Source organism: Podarcis muralis, chromosome 8, assembly GCF_964188315.1.
Source record: "Podarcis muralis chromosome 8, rPodMur119.hap1.1, whole genome shotgun sequence".
NCBI classification, from domain to species: domain Eukaryota; kingdom Metazoa; phylum Chordata; class Lepidosauria; order Squamata; family Lacertidae; genus Podarcis; species Podarcis muralis.
Window position 1 is genome coordinate 73,250,844 of NC_135662.1, and position 13,310 is coordinate 73,264,153.

Below are 13,310 nucleotides of genomic sequence, written 5' to 3' on the forward strand. Positions count from 1 at the left end.
AACATCTGGGGACCCACGGGTGCACGAGGGTCCCCTTCCCCCCAAGTTTTTGACTGCCTAGGGGCCTCCACAGGGTTTGATCTGGTACTGTGGTCCACACCAACTTATTTTCTCAGTGTGATTATGATCTGTAGGTACATGACTAGGTGGGTAAACTTTACTGGAATGGTACTGACAAAAGTTGGTGAATATCACAATCTGTATTTTCATGGCTCATAATACTCATGAGCTGGGCACTTTCTTCATTACAAGTTAGCCCTCTTATTCTGGAGCTCTTGCTCCATTCATAATTGATAACACAACATGTTTTTGGAGCTGATGACCCACTTCTGCACCTGCAGAGTCAGCATTCAGGAGACCAGGCAGGTGAGGTTGGCAGCCATAATACACACTCAGATCTTGCTTTAACCTCTTACTTGGTCTCTGTAAAAACTGCCCTTCCTTCTTGATAGCTGCATTCCAACCCATTTTAGATCACCCTCCCACATTGTGTATGTCTGTGTTTCCAATCTCAATATTTGTTTTATTTAATTTCTTAATAAATTTTACTAGAATTTATAAAGAGAAATGCAAAACTTCAAATGTCTTTTTTATCCAACATTAATGTATATAAGATAAAAAACATGACGAAAAGGAATCCAATCTCAATATTTGAACCAACAAGCCCTACTGCCTGCCCCCACTGATATATATATATATTTTAGTTCTCCCAGGAATCCAATGTGGTCACAAATCAGCATCAGATTCCAATTCCACATTGGGAGGAGTAGGGATTGGAAGATATGCCCCATTGGAATAGCCACCTTTTTGCTGCCTGGCCTCTGTCAACATGTGAGGCTACTGAAGCCTCTTTTTGCATTCTGACAGCCAGTCATATGAGCCAGAGCAGCAGGACTCATGATGCACTATGAACATGATGCACAGTGCTGTTTTGAGGTGACATGTCACTGCCCTACAGTTTCCAAGCAGCGCTGAAAAACTGAATATTTCAAAACATTGCAAGCCTACTTGTGTGTGGAAAAACACAGGAGATCCAACCTCGCTCCCCTCTTCATAATTAGTGGTGCAAATTTGATTTGAGTGGTTCAATATATCACTAATAGGAGTCTGTTGTAGTCAGACTGTTCATGAGGGGACGCCCACAAACCACAATTGTCGCTGCCCCCTTTCAGATTGCTGGCATGCTGGGAAGACGCTTCCCATGTGTAAGGACCTCAACTTAAAGTCCGTTCAGGGGGCTGCATGCATGAGTGCACAGTCATGCAGAGGGAATAAGTGCTGGGGCTTGGCACGAACCAGCCTTTAATTATATAAAAGGGTAGCAAGTTGTGACTCGCCCTCTGTCTCTACAAAAGAAGTACAGATGATTTATTGGTGGGATATTTCCTTTTTCACAGCTAGATATTGAGGTTGTCACGCACCGAAAAACTCACTGATGTAGATGGGAATGTTTCTGTTGGCTGAGAAGAGTCTTTGAGGGCTTTAGTGCTTTTGTAGGAATCCGCTTCTTGAAATGGGGTGGGGGATGAAATCCCCATTATGTTTTGCAATTAATGATGCCGGGGGAGGGAAACATTCTTTTTTTCTTTCCCATGCAGTTAATCGAACCTTAAGTTGAGAGGCCTTCAGTTGAAAATAGGATAGGGGGGGGGGGGAATACATTATAAGAAAATGTCAAGCTTCCTGATATCAGCTTTGTTTGCATAGATTATTCTTTTTGTTTAAGGACGAAGACGAATGTAGAAAACATTGCAAAAGTGCACTTTAAACAAAATCAATGCATTATGTTTTTCAGGATCAATTTTTTGGTAATGCACTGCTGACAGTACCTGTTTTACGATGATTGTGTTAAATTCTTCACCAGCGCTGCGTCATTATATTCTGCGGCATCTCCATAATTGTCCCATCTGCTTGCATTGCTCTCTTGTAATATGCCTGCTTTCCTTTACCTCTCCCCTTTTAGCCTCAAGCAAGACTCTTAACCTCTTTTTATCTTTTCTTTCTTCCTTTTTTCTTCATTTGCCTCTGCTTCAGAATCAGTAAAACATAACTACTAAATGGAAACTAACTTGCAGCGCACATAGAGAATATATAAAGCACCTTTGTACTGAGTCAGGCCATTGGTTTGTCTAGACTGGCATTTTCTACTCCAGCCTTTGCCAAGGTCTGCTTACCACCAGCTGGAGGGGAGCTGCGGTTGGGGTCCGACATGGCCACAATGGTTCAAGGCAGTCATCTGGCTTTGGTGCAGTTAGGGGAGGCACCACTTTTTCTCCTCCACAGGCTGTGCTGCCTGCTGGGAATTGTCCACAATTGCAGCCAATTGTGGGTGTGATAGGGGGTGCAGTTTGGGGAGTGGACCAGAGGGAAAATATTTTCCTTCTGGTCTGTTCCCTGGTTATAAAAACCAGGTGCACCCAGGTCTCAGCCTTCGCTACTGAAGTGTAGGTGGGTAGGTGGGTTCACACAAGGCAAGACACAGTGATAACAACATGAACTTTTATTGAACTAACAGAACTGGACACCAGGGGCAAAGCTACTGCTTATATACATTTCTGAAGGCCTGGGCCACTCCCACTTTCAGCGTGATTGGTTGTCTAAACTTCCAAGCTACGAATCATGTCTCAGAGTTTAAGGGCCAATGGCAGAGGCCCAAATCCTGAAAGGTTCTGTGATTGGATACTATATATCGAATCAGAACACAGGAGCTCAGAATCCTTAGTCCAGACTCAAGCTCAGGCAAATGCAGACCACTGAATATATAACAGCTACCCTTTATGTTCTAAGGACTGTCGGAGGGCAAGCAGGCAGGCCCTGTGTAAAACCTTGCTATGGAAGTCTTTGGTTGCCATATTCAGGGCCAGGGAGGAATTTGCTTTCAGGTGAATTGGAGCTGTCTGGGGTTTTCCCCATCCCTCACAGCAATTGTTACAACTTAATGGTAGATAAGGCATTTGATCAGTCTAGTTGGACAGGGGTGGTGGTATTGAGCCCACCTCCCACTCCAAGGAATAAGGGTATCCCTTTAAAGGGATCCATGGGGAGGTGCTTCTGTCTGGATACCCAGACAGGGGCTGATAGGCAATAGCACTCCCAAAATTGTGGTTACCTCCAACGCCCTGATTTGATGTAAGCCATAGGGTGATCCTTAACCTTGGTTATCAATGCCAAATGATCAATGAGCATCATGTTGGTTGATTCAGTTTACCAAGATAAAGCGCACATATTTGTGAACAGGATGCTGGACCTAGATGGGCCACTCCCCTGATTCATCAGGCTCTGCTTAGGTTCTGATGCTGTCTCTCAGCTTCTAGAGGACCACACATGCCCAAGTCCTGACCTTGGGACTATCTGGGCAAGTAAGACCTAAAGGGTTATTTCACACGTGATGTAGTACATGCACTTGAGTTGGTGATGGAGCAAGTGCTGGTTCTCTTGACAAGAGCCATGTTGCATGCATGCTTAAATTATTTAAGACTTTGTACATTAAAACCAGTGCCTAAACGTTATGCAAAAGCATCAGGAGAAACGTTTCAGCACTGGTGTTGTGCCCTTCAGACACATCAGGATAAGGCATTGGAAAGTACTCTGAATTCCCAAGAGAGCTAAAGTGCTTCAGAAAAAGCAGGGAAGCCCTTTAGGAATTAAACAAAGGTTATCTGTATTGACATATGTTGTAGAACATGATCTCCTGATTAATGTGGGCCATCACAAGTCATTGGAAGACCTGCATTGCATTAATTATTACATCAGCATGCTGAATTTGCTCAGAGGAAAACGCTTGAATTTAGTGGACCTAAGTTAAATGTGCAAATTCATAATTTCAGTGGGTCAACTCGGAGTAGGGACTAGCCTTCCATGCAACCCTTAATTCTCGTTGGAGTATAGCAATAGACTTATCAAACATCTTTTTGTCCCAGAGTTGCTCATGAACATCAAGCTTAAAAAAAATCACCACACAGCAAGGTGTCTTGTTTGCTCATTTAAGGAAGAGACCTTTAATGTGCATTAGCATGCATTTCGGCTCACAACAATAGAGCTGGAAATAAGAATATAGTCAATGTCCTTTCAAGTCAAAAGTGGTGCTGAAGCAGCAGCAGGTGAGGTGAGGCATGGCAAAAAAACAGGTGTGAAAAGGATCTTGAAAGAGAGGAAGGTAGGACTTTTTTTGATGGACCTTTTTGCACCCTTTCAAATGTCACTTTTCACACTGACAGCTGAACTTCACAAACGTGTGGTGCAGCAATAGTAGAAACCAGGTAACAGGAAGATTGGGTAGGGACAGTATCAGGACAGGGCTGAAAATCTAATAATATTTTTAAATATATCTGTCCAATCTCTTCTTTTATTTACTTGGAGTATTTGTAGCCTTCTCAATAACCAGAAACGTATTTGTCATAAACATTCTGATTTACAAATACTTTTTTTTGTAGGGGGGGGGGGGAGGCTGTAATCATACTGTAAGTCTTCAATTACATTCCCAGTAGTTCATTTCAGTAACTCATTTTGTCAGGCTTATTTCTTGACTTAGTCATCCATAGTACAGGAATGTCTCGAACACAGTGGGAGTGTTTTGCTTGGTTGTTGTTGTTGTTTTGGTGGGGGGGTTTCATGTTTGTTTTTAACTTGGAGGAAGTGTTGCATTTAGGGGGGCGGACAGTCACAAAACATAAGGAAGACTGAAGCAAATGTTAATGTCATCAACTTACTTGAAGAGCAACCCTATGAATAAGCAGCTACATAAAGGAAACTGCTGTAAGTTAAGCCGACACAAAAATACACCGGATCCATACTCCATTCGGCTGTTGTTTTGTCAGCCTTGGAAGAATGAAAGCAAGCCTTCAAAATAGTAATATTTGGCTGGTTGCCATGTCATGTGACCAAGCTAAATGGGCATATGATCCAGCCTAAAGCTGGCCCTGCCTCTGCCACCCCCTATTTTTGGGTCTTACGCCAGCTTTGGCTGAGCCCCGGCTGAGTTAAAATGAGTAACGTACACCAGTGTATCTTCCACTGAGCTGGAATTTGGAATTAATGCCAAATGAGCCTGCATGAGCCAGGAATCAGCTGGCTGAGCTGGAGGTCCACTTTATCCAAAGCTTCTAATCCCAGTGGGACTTGCCAGAAAGGAATTTGCCTGTAGATAAATTGGCTGGTCTGGGGTTTTTGCCTTCCTCATAGCAAAACATCACAACTTTGGGCCGTTAAGGCATCCTAGTTTTCAGTCTTTGGGTGAAGTGGTGCATCACCCAAAGACTGAACCAGCAGCATAATCAGGGTACTCTCTTAGAAGGGTCTCAGTGGAAGTCTCACTAAGTGTGAGGCAGATGGGCTATAGAGCTTCTAGCAGCAGTCTTTGGACAGCCACCTCAGTAGATCAGGGGCTTGGGGAAGCCGTAATCCTTGGCATGACTGTGAAAATGTTTCAGTCCTCTGCCAGGAGGCTGGAACAGATATACACTCAATGCCTAAGCCAAAATTCCACCTACACCTGTAATCAGGTTGTAGCCATTTTTAATCCAAATCATTGTGTGTCTGAGCTTGTTCTATCAAACCTCACTCTGGTCACTTACCGGGGTGGGTGGCACCATGACTGGGACCTCAACTACCTTTTTTTTGGCCCAAGAAACACACTGCCTCAGCAGAAACCTGTTGGGAGTGGTGGGTATGGACAGTGGTGGGTATGGACAAATCCCAGAGTGGACGGAACTGCAGTTGTTTTCTCAATCTTCTGCCTTTTCCAACCTCCCATAATAGCAATGGCATACATAGCACACGATCACATGCAACCTTAACCAATCAGAGCCTTCTTCATATTAGTGTTATTTTTATGGATTCTCTGCAGTGCCCAGAACTTGTTCTAAAGCAGGGGGCTACAAAGCACTTCTGGAAATGAACAAGCAGTTCTGCGCTGTACAGGGATCCCCCTGTACTGTAACAGGCTGTAGCTTTCAGAAACGTTTTGGGCTCACTTAATAGCCACTAACATTGCTCAGAAGAAGACCCATTTGGTCACATCTAAGCAATCTGATCCTGATTCTACTAGAGTCTGTGCAAAAGGAATTCATTCCCTGTCACCCATCACTCAGAACAACACCACCGCCAGTGTCACTAAGAAAAAATGGTATGGAGGCTGGCAGACACTTAAAAGACTTGGTGGGTCAATTCTGGCTCAAAAGTCAATGGTTCGCCAATCATTTATAAGTATGACATTGCTGTTATTGTTTATGCTCTAGAATTTGTTTCTTGCCTATTTTATGCATATGCTCTAATTGTTGTTGTTGTTGTTGTTGTTACAATCAGGATCTCTTCTTTATTTTGCACATAATTTGCATAATTCTGTTAATTTAACTGTTACTGCTACTTATTGCTCATTTGGTGAATTTTTTTACACTGCTATAGTGAATTGTATTCTATCTTCTCAATTTTTCCATGGTCTTTTATGTAAACTTATTGAGAGGGCTTTTATTCCATAGAGAGGTGGTGTAAAAAATGGCTAAGTAAAACAAACATGGGGACTTTTTAATGGCAACTGCTCCCAAAACAAAAGGATCCCCCCCCCCTTTTTAAGCCAAGCTATTCTTCTCACCGGTTAATTGGCAACCTTAGGAGCTTCACTAGCAATAGGATGGGTAGGCAACTTGATATTCAGTGACTTGAAGGCTGCAATTCCTCCACCTACTCTAAAGCATTAAATTTAAAAGTTTAAAGTCTGCCTACAATTTAGGGAAGGTAATTATATCTCCTGTCCCCAACCTGCCCTTAAGAGTCAGCATGCAGCAATCCCCATTACCCACTGAGTCCACCACAAATTTTGTGGTGCTGGATTTCCATGTTGCCTGAATCAGGATATCTACCCTGCATCTCTGTGCTGTGTTGTTGTTGTTGTTGTTGTTGTTTAGTTGTTTAGTCATGTCCGACTCTTCATGACCCCATGGACCAGAGCACACCAGGCACTCCTGCCTTCCACTGCCTCCCACAGTTTGGTCAAACTCATGTTTGTAGCATCGAGAACACTGTCCAACCAGCTCATCCTCTCTCGTTCCCTTCTCCTTGTGCCCTCCATCTTTCCCAACATCAGGGTCTTTTCCAGGGAGTCTTCTCTTCTCATGAAGTGGCCAAAGTATTGGAGCCTCAGCTTCAGGATCTGTCCTTCCAGTGAGCACTCAGGGTTGATTTCCTTAAGAATGGAGAGGTTTGATCTTCTTGCAGTCTATGGGACTCTCAAGAGTCTTCTCCTGCACCATAATTCAAAAGCATCAATTCTTCGGCAATCAGCTTTCTTTATGGTCCAGCTTTCACTTCCATACATCACTTTTGGGAAAACCATAGCTTTAACTATACAGACCTTTGTCGGCAAGGTGGTGTCTCTGCTTTTTAAGATGCTGTCTAGGTTTGTCATTTCTTTTCTCCCAAGAAGCAGGCGTCTTTTAATTCCATGACTGCTGTCACCATCTGCAGTGATCATGGAGCCCAAGAAAGTAAAGTCTCTCACTGCCTCCATTTCATCCCCTTCCATTTGCCAGGAGTTGATGGGACCAGTGGCAATGTGCTGTGCTGTGGCAATGGCTAAAAGTCATGTTGAGGTTGAAATTTGATCAAATAAACATCTCAGTAATGTGATTCTGCTGGAACTGACAATCCACGCATATGTTGAAAGATGTGTGGAGAATTCCCTGTTTGTGGAATGCTCTTCCCAGGGAGACTACTGTATTTTTATGTTGTGAATAGTCCTGTGATCCTCAAATGAAGGGAAGAAGAAGAAGAAGAAGAAGAAGAAGAAGAAGAAGAAGAAGAAGAAGAAGAAGAAGAATTCCTCCTTGTGCAGAAGAGTCTTATGTGTGTCTATTGGCACATAGATAGGGCTGTGCATCATGCATGCAGCTAGCATGAGTCGTGCATTATACACCATTGCTGGGATGAGTGAAGTGGCCATGAGTACTCCACAAACTCATGCGTGCTTTCATTATATGGAGGCTGGCCCCACAAACCTTGGTCTGCCCTCAACCAGCCCCCACCTATGAGTCCAAGGGAAGGGGTGGCATTGCATGTCGGAATCTTCCACCTTCATCTTCAGGAGGGAGGAGTGTGGACTCCACCTGTCCTTGAATCTAGCTCCCCTTACTGTTGGTCCCCCTGCCTTTTGCCTCACTTGTCCCATTGGCCATCAACCAGCAATGCATATGAGGAAGTTCAGACAACAGCCGCAGATACAAGTAATGTGATTAGCATGGATCCTCTGAGACATGATGGAGACTTCAGTGACAGGCCTGTCACATCACGGTCACTGTCATCTCATGCACTGAAGCAACATGCAATGCTATAAGTAAAATAATTGCAATGGTCACTGGGACAATAAATCATTTGCTAGTTATGGATGTGTGGCAGGATTATTTTCCTAAACTTCAGCACATGCTTAATTTTCTTTTATACTAGTTAAGTGAATCGTCTTCTTCTTCTTCTTCAATTAAGTTTGTATACCGCTCTTCATCTGAAGATCACAAGGCAGTTCACAACATAAAATTACAAAACAAGAACGCAAATACATAACAAACCAAACCAAAGAAAAGAAAACCTCTCCCACAAACACATTTAAAAGGCCATAGAATGTTAATCAGGCAAGTCGTCTTCTTCTTCTTCTTCTTCTTCTTCTTCTTCTTCTTCTTCTTCTTCCTCTTCCTCTTCCTCTTCCTCTTCTTCACCTTCTTAACCCCCCTCATCTAAAGATCAAAGTGTGGTTTATGGTAACATTGAAAGTGTTTAACTTTGGCTGCCTCACACCTTCATTCATTATCAGTACTTTCTTGCTGATTTTTCAGTAGATGAAATTTGGGTGGAACAGTTATGGTTTAAAAGCCAAACCTGCATTTTCTATAAACAACTGACATTTTGGGTGCCCTTTAATGGTACCCAAAAATTTGCCACCAAAGGTGAGTTAGTTCACCGTACCGAATTCCAGGGTCACCATTGAAGGTTTTCACAAAATCCATTGCATGTACTCTGCAAACTAGGAGTCTTCCTACAATATTAACTGTATCTGAAACACTCTATTCCCCCCTATTTTGTCCAATCCTCTTTTAGAGCCACCCAAGTTGGTGACTGTCTTTGCCTCCTATGGGAGCAAATACCATAGTTTAATTTTGTGCTGCATAGTTTACTCGAAAGTTACTTAATCCCCACCCCCCACAAGTGTGGCAACTAGCATAGTACTTTGTGGCTGTTGCAGCTAGAAACAGACGTTTAAAGGAAAGAAAGGAACTTGTGGAAATGTAAGTTGGAACAAACCATTCTCTGGCCAGACATGCAACCTAGTCCATGCGTCTGTGTTCCAATATCAGCACAATCTGTTGAAATCAGACTGGAAAGATTCACTCCAGATTGTGGAATGAAATGAAATCCTCTCTCATCCCTAGTACAAATAAATAATCTAATTAATTGATATTTTAAATACTTACTGTTTAACTGGTTCATTGACACCTTCCCCATTTTAAAAAATGATCAGTCAAATGTCAACTACAGGAGGGGTATTTGGTAGTACAAATAAATAATCTAATTAATTGATATTTTAAATACTTACTGTTTAACTGGTTCATTGACACCCTCCCCATTTTAAAAAATGATCAGTCAAATGTCAACTACAGGAGGGGTTTTGGTGGCAGTGGGACTTGTTTTGAAGCATTTCAGTGAAATTGACTGCTCATTCCTGTTGCTCTCTGCCAACTTGATAACCCTGTTTTTTTTGAAAGGAGCATTTCTCTTCTGGAAAAATAACTTTGCATGCTTAATGGCTTACTCCCGCTGACAAATGTGCCAGGCGGAACCTGCCTCCCTCCCACCCAACAATAGTTAATTGCCATCTGGGAGATTTGCCCACCGGAATCACTTTCATTTCTGTTCGGCTGGAACCTGAGTGTCCGTCTCTGTGCTTATATAGGAGAGCATGTGAAGTCCCCTCAGCGTTGCATACTGTGAGCATCCCATAATGAAATAGGCTCCATCCGTCGGCTCAATTAATCAGCCATAACCTGTTCGGAACGCTGATGCACCTTGGAAAAGGCAGCGTTACAGGAATGTGTTTTGCTTTTTGAAATCATTAGAGGGTTCTGCACAGTGCAGAGCCCACCTTGCAAATTACAACCTCAGCTGCAACAGCAGATCTATTAATCTGGAAGAGATGACATTCCCAAGTGGCCTCGGTGCCTTTCGCGACTCCCCGGCGACCCAACTATCCTCCCGGTGCTTTCTCCACATGTAAGGAGTGTGCTGTGTGTTAATCAGGTCAACGATCATCCCACGGCTCGAGGGAGATGACAGAAACCTATCGTAGCTGCCACAAGATCTTTCAGACCTGAGCACGTTTTGTCAAACATCCCCCTTTTAAGCAATGGAGCTTTTGTACTCTTTCACTTACTCGGCTCCCTCCCGAGGATTCCAGCTTATCTTTCCTTCTCTCTCCTTTTTCTAGACAGTGAGGAGTTCAACGTCAACAGCAAAAGACAGCCTAGGATGCATCTCTACCTGGAGGGTGCTGATTGAAAACTTAAAGATTGTCCTCCAAATAACTGCTGATTTTGAGCCAGTGCTTCCTCCTGTTAGCTTTGTCAAAAGCGAGGGTTTTCAATTAAGGTAAGTGCTGCGTTATCTGGTTGACTGCATCACTCTGAATTTTCTGCATTGAAAGTTCTAAATGAGTAAACTGACATTCTGCACTGCAGCAGCTCAGCTTGTTGTGTCAGGAAGGGGAAAAGGGGGAGGAATACAGGGGTTTAGTTTAGAGAGAAAGCATCCCAGAATAGAACTATTGTCTCTGGAGAACGAATGGTGATTTTGTTTTGTTTCTTACCTGTACCTGCAAAAGTGCAAACTCTTACAGGAGATATTTGATGACACTGGCAATCTTAGTAATCCCATGGAACTGATTTGATACATGGATATATATGTCTGTGTACAGGCACATGAATATGACATGTAAAAAACACCTTATCTTTACAAATTAGACAGCATCACTAGCCCAATAAAGATCTCATGGTTTCAAAGTCTTGCAACAGAGGCAGGCAGAGGGGATTCAAATGCATGCCGGGGCTGGCTGTTTGTTCAGTGTTCTGGGTTGCAAATGAAGAATATGTGAGTTATATTCAAGGCATCTAGAAGTAGATATGAATTTTAGGTTTAAACATACAGCGTCTTCCCTAATGTTCCCCCCACCCCTTGCAAGATTAGCAGCTGAATTGCATTGGAGGTAGAGGGTGGAAATTGCTTCTGATGCGGTCGGGAAATGAAATCTATAGTTGTCAGCACTAATAAAGTGTGACATGAATAGTCATTTTGATTAAAAGGTCGGGAAGAGATAGAACAAAGCAAGCACGGTGGTGTGTTAAGAGAGAGAACTCTGCTGACAGTCGAGATGTTTTATTTGAGAAGGGGGCCAGGCAGGTGAAACCGGCATGTCCTGGAAGATTAACAATCTTTTTAAGTAAAAGTCGTCAGATGCTCACATCTGAGGCTGCTGCCGGGCAGCCAGCCGAATTGTGGCTGCAACAATGGCAAATCCAGAGATGTGTCCATCCCATTCTGGTTTGAACTAAGAGCTTAGAGATTTGTGGATTAGAGAAGTGGCAAAATGTTTTAAAGTTTGCCTAAACGTGAGAGTGCCTATGGCATTGTCACCTTTCTGGTGTCTTTAAAACTCCGTTTTTGTTAGAAAACATTGGAGTGTGCCATACAACAAAAGAAAATGTTTGGTAAAGTCAGTGCAAATATTGCTCATGCAACATAAGTAATGGCATTTTATCTGCTAGTGGATTTCCAAAGTTGGCTAAAACCATTAACTGTTTGCATGGAACCGAAAATGCTAGTATATAATGTTTATGCAGTGTGTATTAGGTCTTCAGAATGTTTCACATATTACTTTAGTCATCTTTACAGCTGTCCTCTAAAACATACCTGCATATTAGCATATTGTGGACAGACATTCAAGTAAAGAAGGGTTTGAGGAAAAATATGCTTGTTTAAAGCACATCAAACACACGAACACCCAAAGAATCTTGGGAACTGTAGTTTATCCCTCATTGAGCTATCGTTCCCAGCATCCTTAATAAAGTACAGGATTTTTGGTGTGAGGGAGGGGAAAGGTGTTTTGCATGTATGGTGTGCACACATCCCAAGATAACCTTATGAGTTTGTCGTGCTATTTAAACAGTACTTCGTGGCTCGTAGCTTAAACTTTTAGTCATTATAGAGTACATTCCACATACTATACAATATTATTATTGCATAAGGCACACATATTCTTAATGAACATATTTCATATTCATACGCATTTTTTTTCTTTAGGAACTCTTTTTTTTCTTTATTAAGAAAATTTTTGAGAGAAGTTGGGACCTGAAGTATAGTTATTTCCCATCCACCCCCTACCATCTTGTGTGGAACATGCTTTGTGCATGGTTTTCACTTGAGCTGCTCTTAAGCACAGTTGCAGAACTGCATTGGAAAATGCCATATGAATGCACTGTCCATCTTCCGTACTGGGGCACGATAGTGGCATGACAGCAGGACAGAGAGATTGTGGAGAAATATGTAGAATGACTGGTGTGTATCCACAATCCAGCTGAAGTTGCAAAGGGACCAAAGAAAGTTGCTTAGACTATATGTCCAACAAGCCCAGTAGGGTCTACTATGATTGGTAGTGGCTCTCCAGGCTCTTGAATAGAGTTATTTTCACATCACCTGCCACCTGATCATTTTACATGGAGATGCCAACAAACTACAGTTTTGTGGTTGGAGTCAAAGGGAGAAATGCAAATAAAATGTGCCATCAGTTTCAGATTGAAATTGATGAGTCTTGCAAGCACTTAATGAGGTTGGGATTAATGTGTGTGTGAATTCAGCCATACAAACCACTGGTATAAAGCAGGTATAGGCAAACTCGGCCTTCCAGATGTTTTGGGACTACAACTCCCATCATCCCTGACCACTGGTCCTGTTAGCTTGGGAGGGCCGAGTTTGCCTATGCCTGGTATAAAGAATGATCCCCTATCCAATGAACCAGTGGGTAGCATGCTCAGTTCAGTTTTGGTGTGGGATGCAGTTTCTACTCTGCCACAGATAGTCTAGGTGGCTTTGTGAGAAACATCTCTGTTTGACCTCAGTCCTCTCTCTATCAGCGTATTTATGTATGTATGTATGCATGTGTGTGTGTTTCCCATCCTCTATCTTTTATCTAAATGCTTAATGCCCTACAAACAATATTTTTAAAATAGAAACTTTTTTTTTTGCTAATATTTTAAAATAACCCCACTTTTCCTGCCAGA

General features: G+C 42.6%; 1 protein-coding gene across 2 annotated transcripts in view; it reads left to right on the top strand.

Annotated features, from left to right (window-relative positions):
* CDH12 (cadherin 12) overlaps positions 1–13,310 on the top strand; it is a 688,633-nt gene that overhangs the window by 404,066 nt on the left and 271,257 nt on the right. The window contains exons 1-2 of one of the 2 annotated variants that reach the window (XM_077933348.1): positions 10,035–10,251; positions 10,466–10,626. The gene's annotated coding sequence lies outside the window, so the exon portion shown is untranslated. Of the gene's footprint in view, positions 1–10,034; positions 10,252–10,465; positions 10,627–13,310 lie in introns of those variants that run through there. The other variant, XM_077933347.1, reaches the window with a different exon arrangement.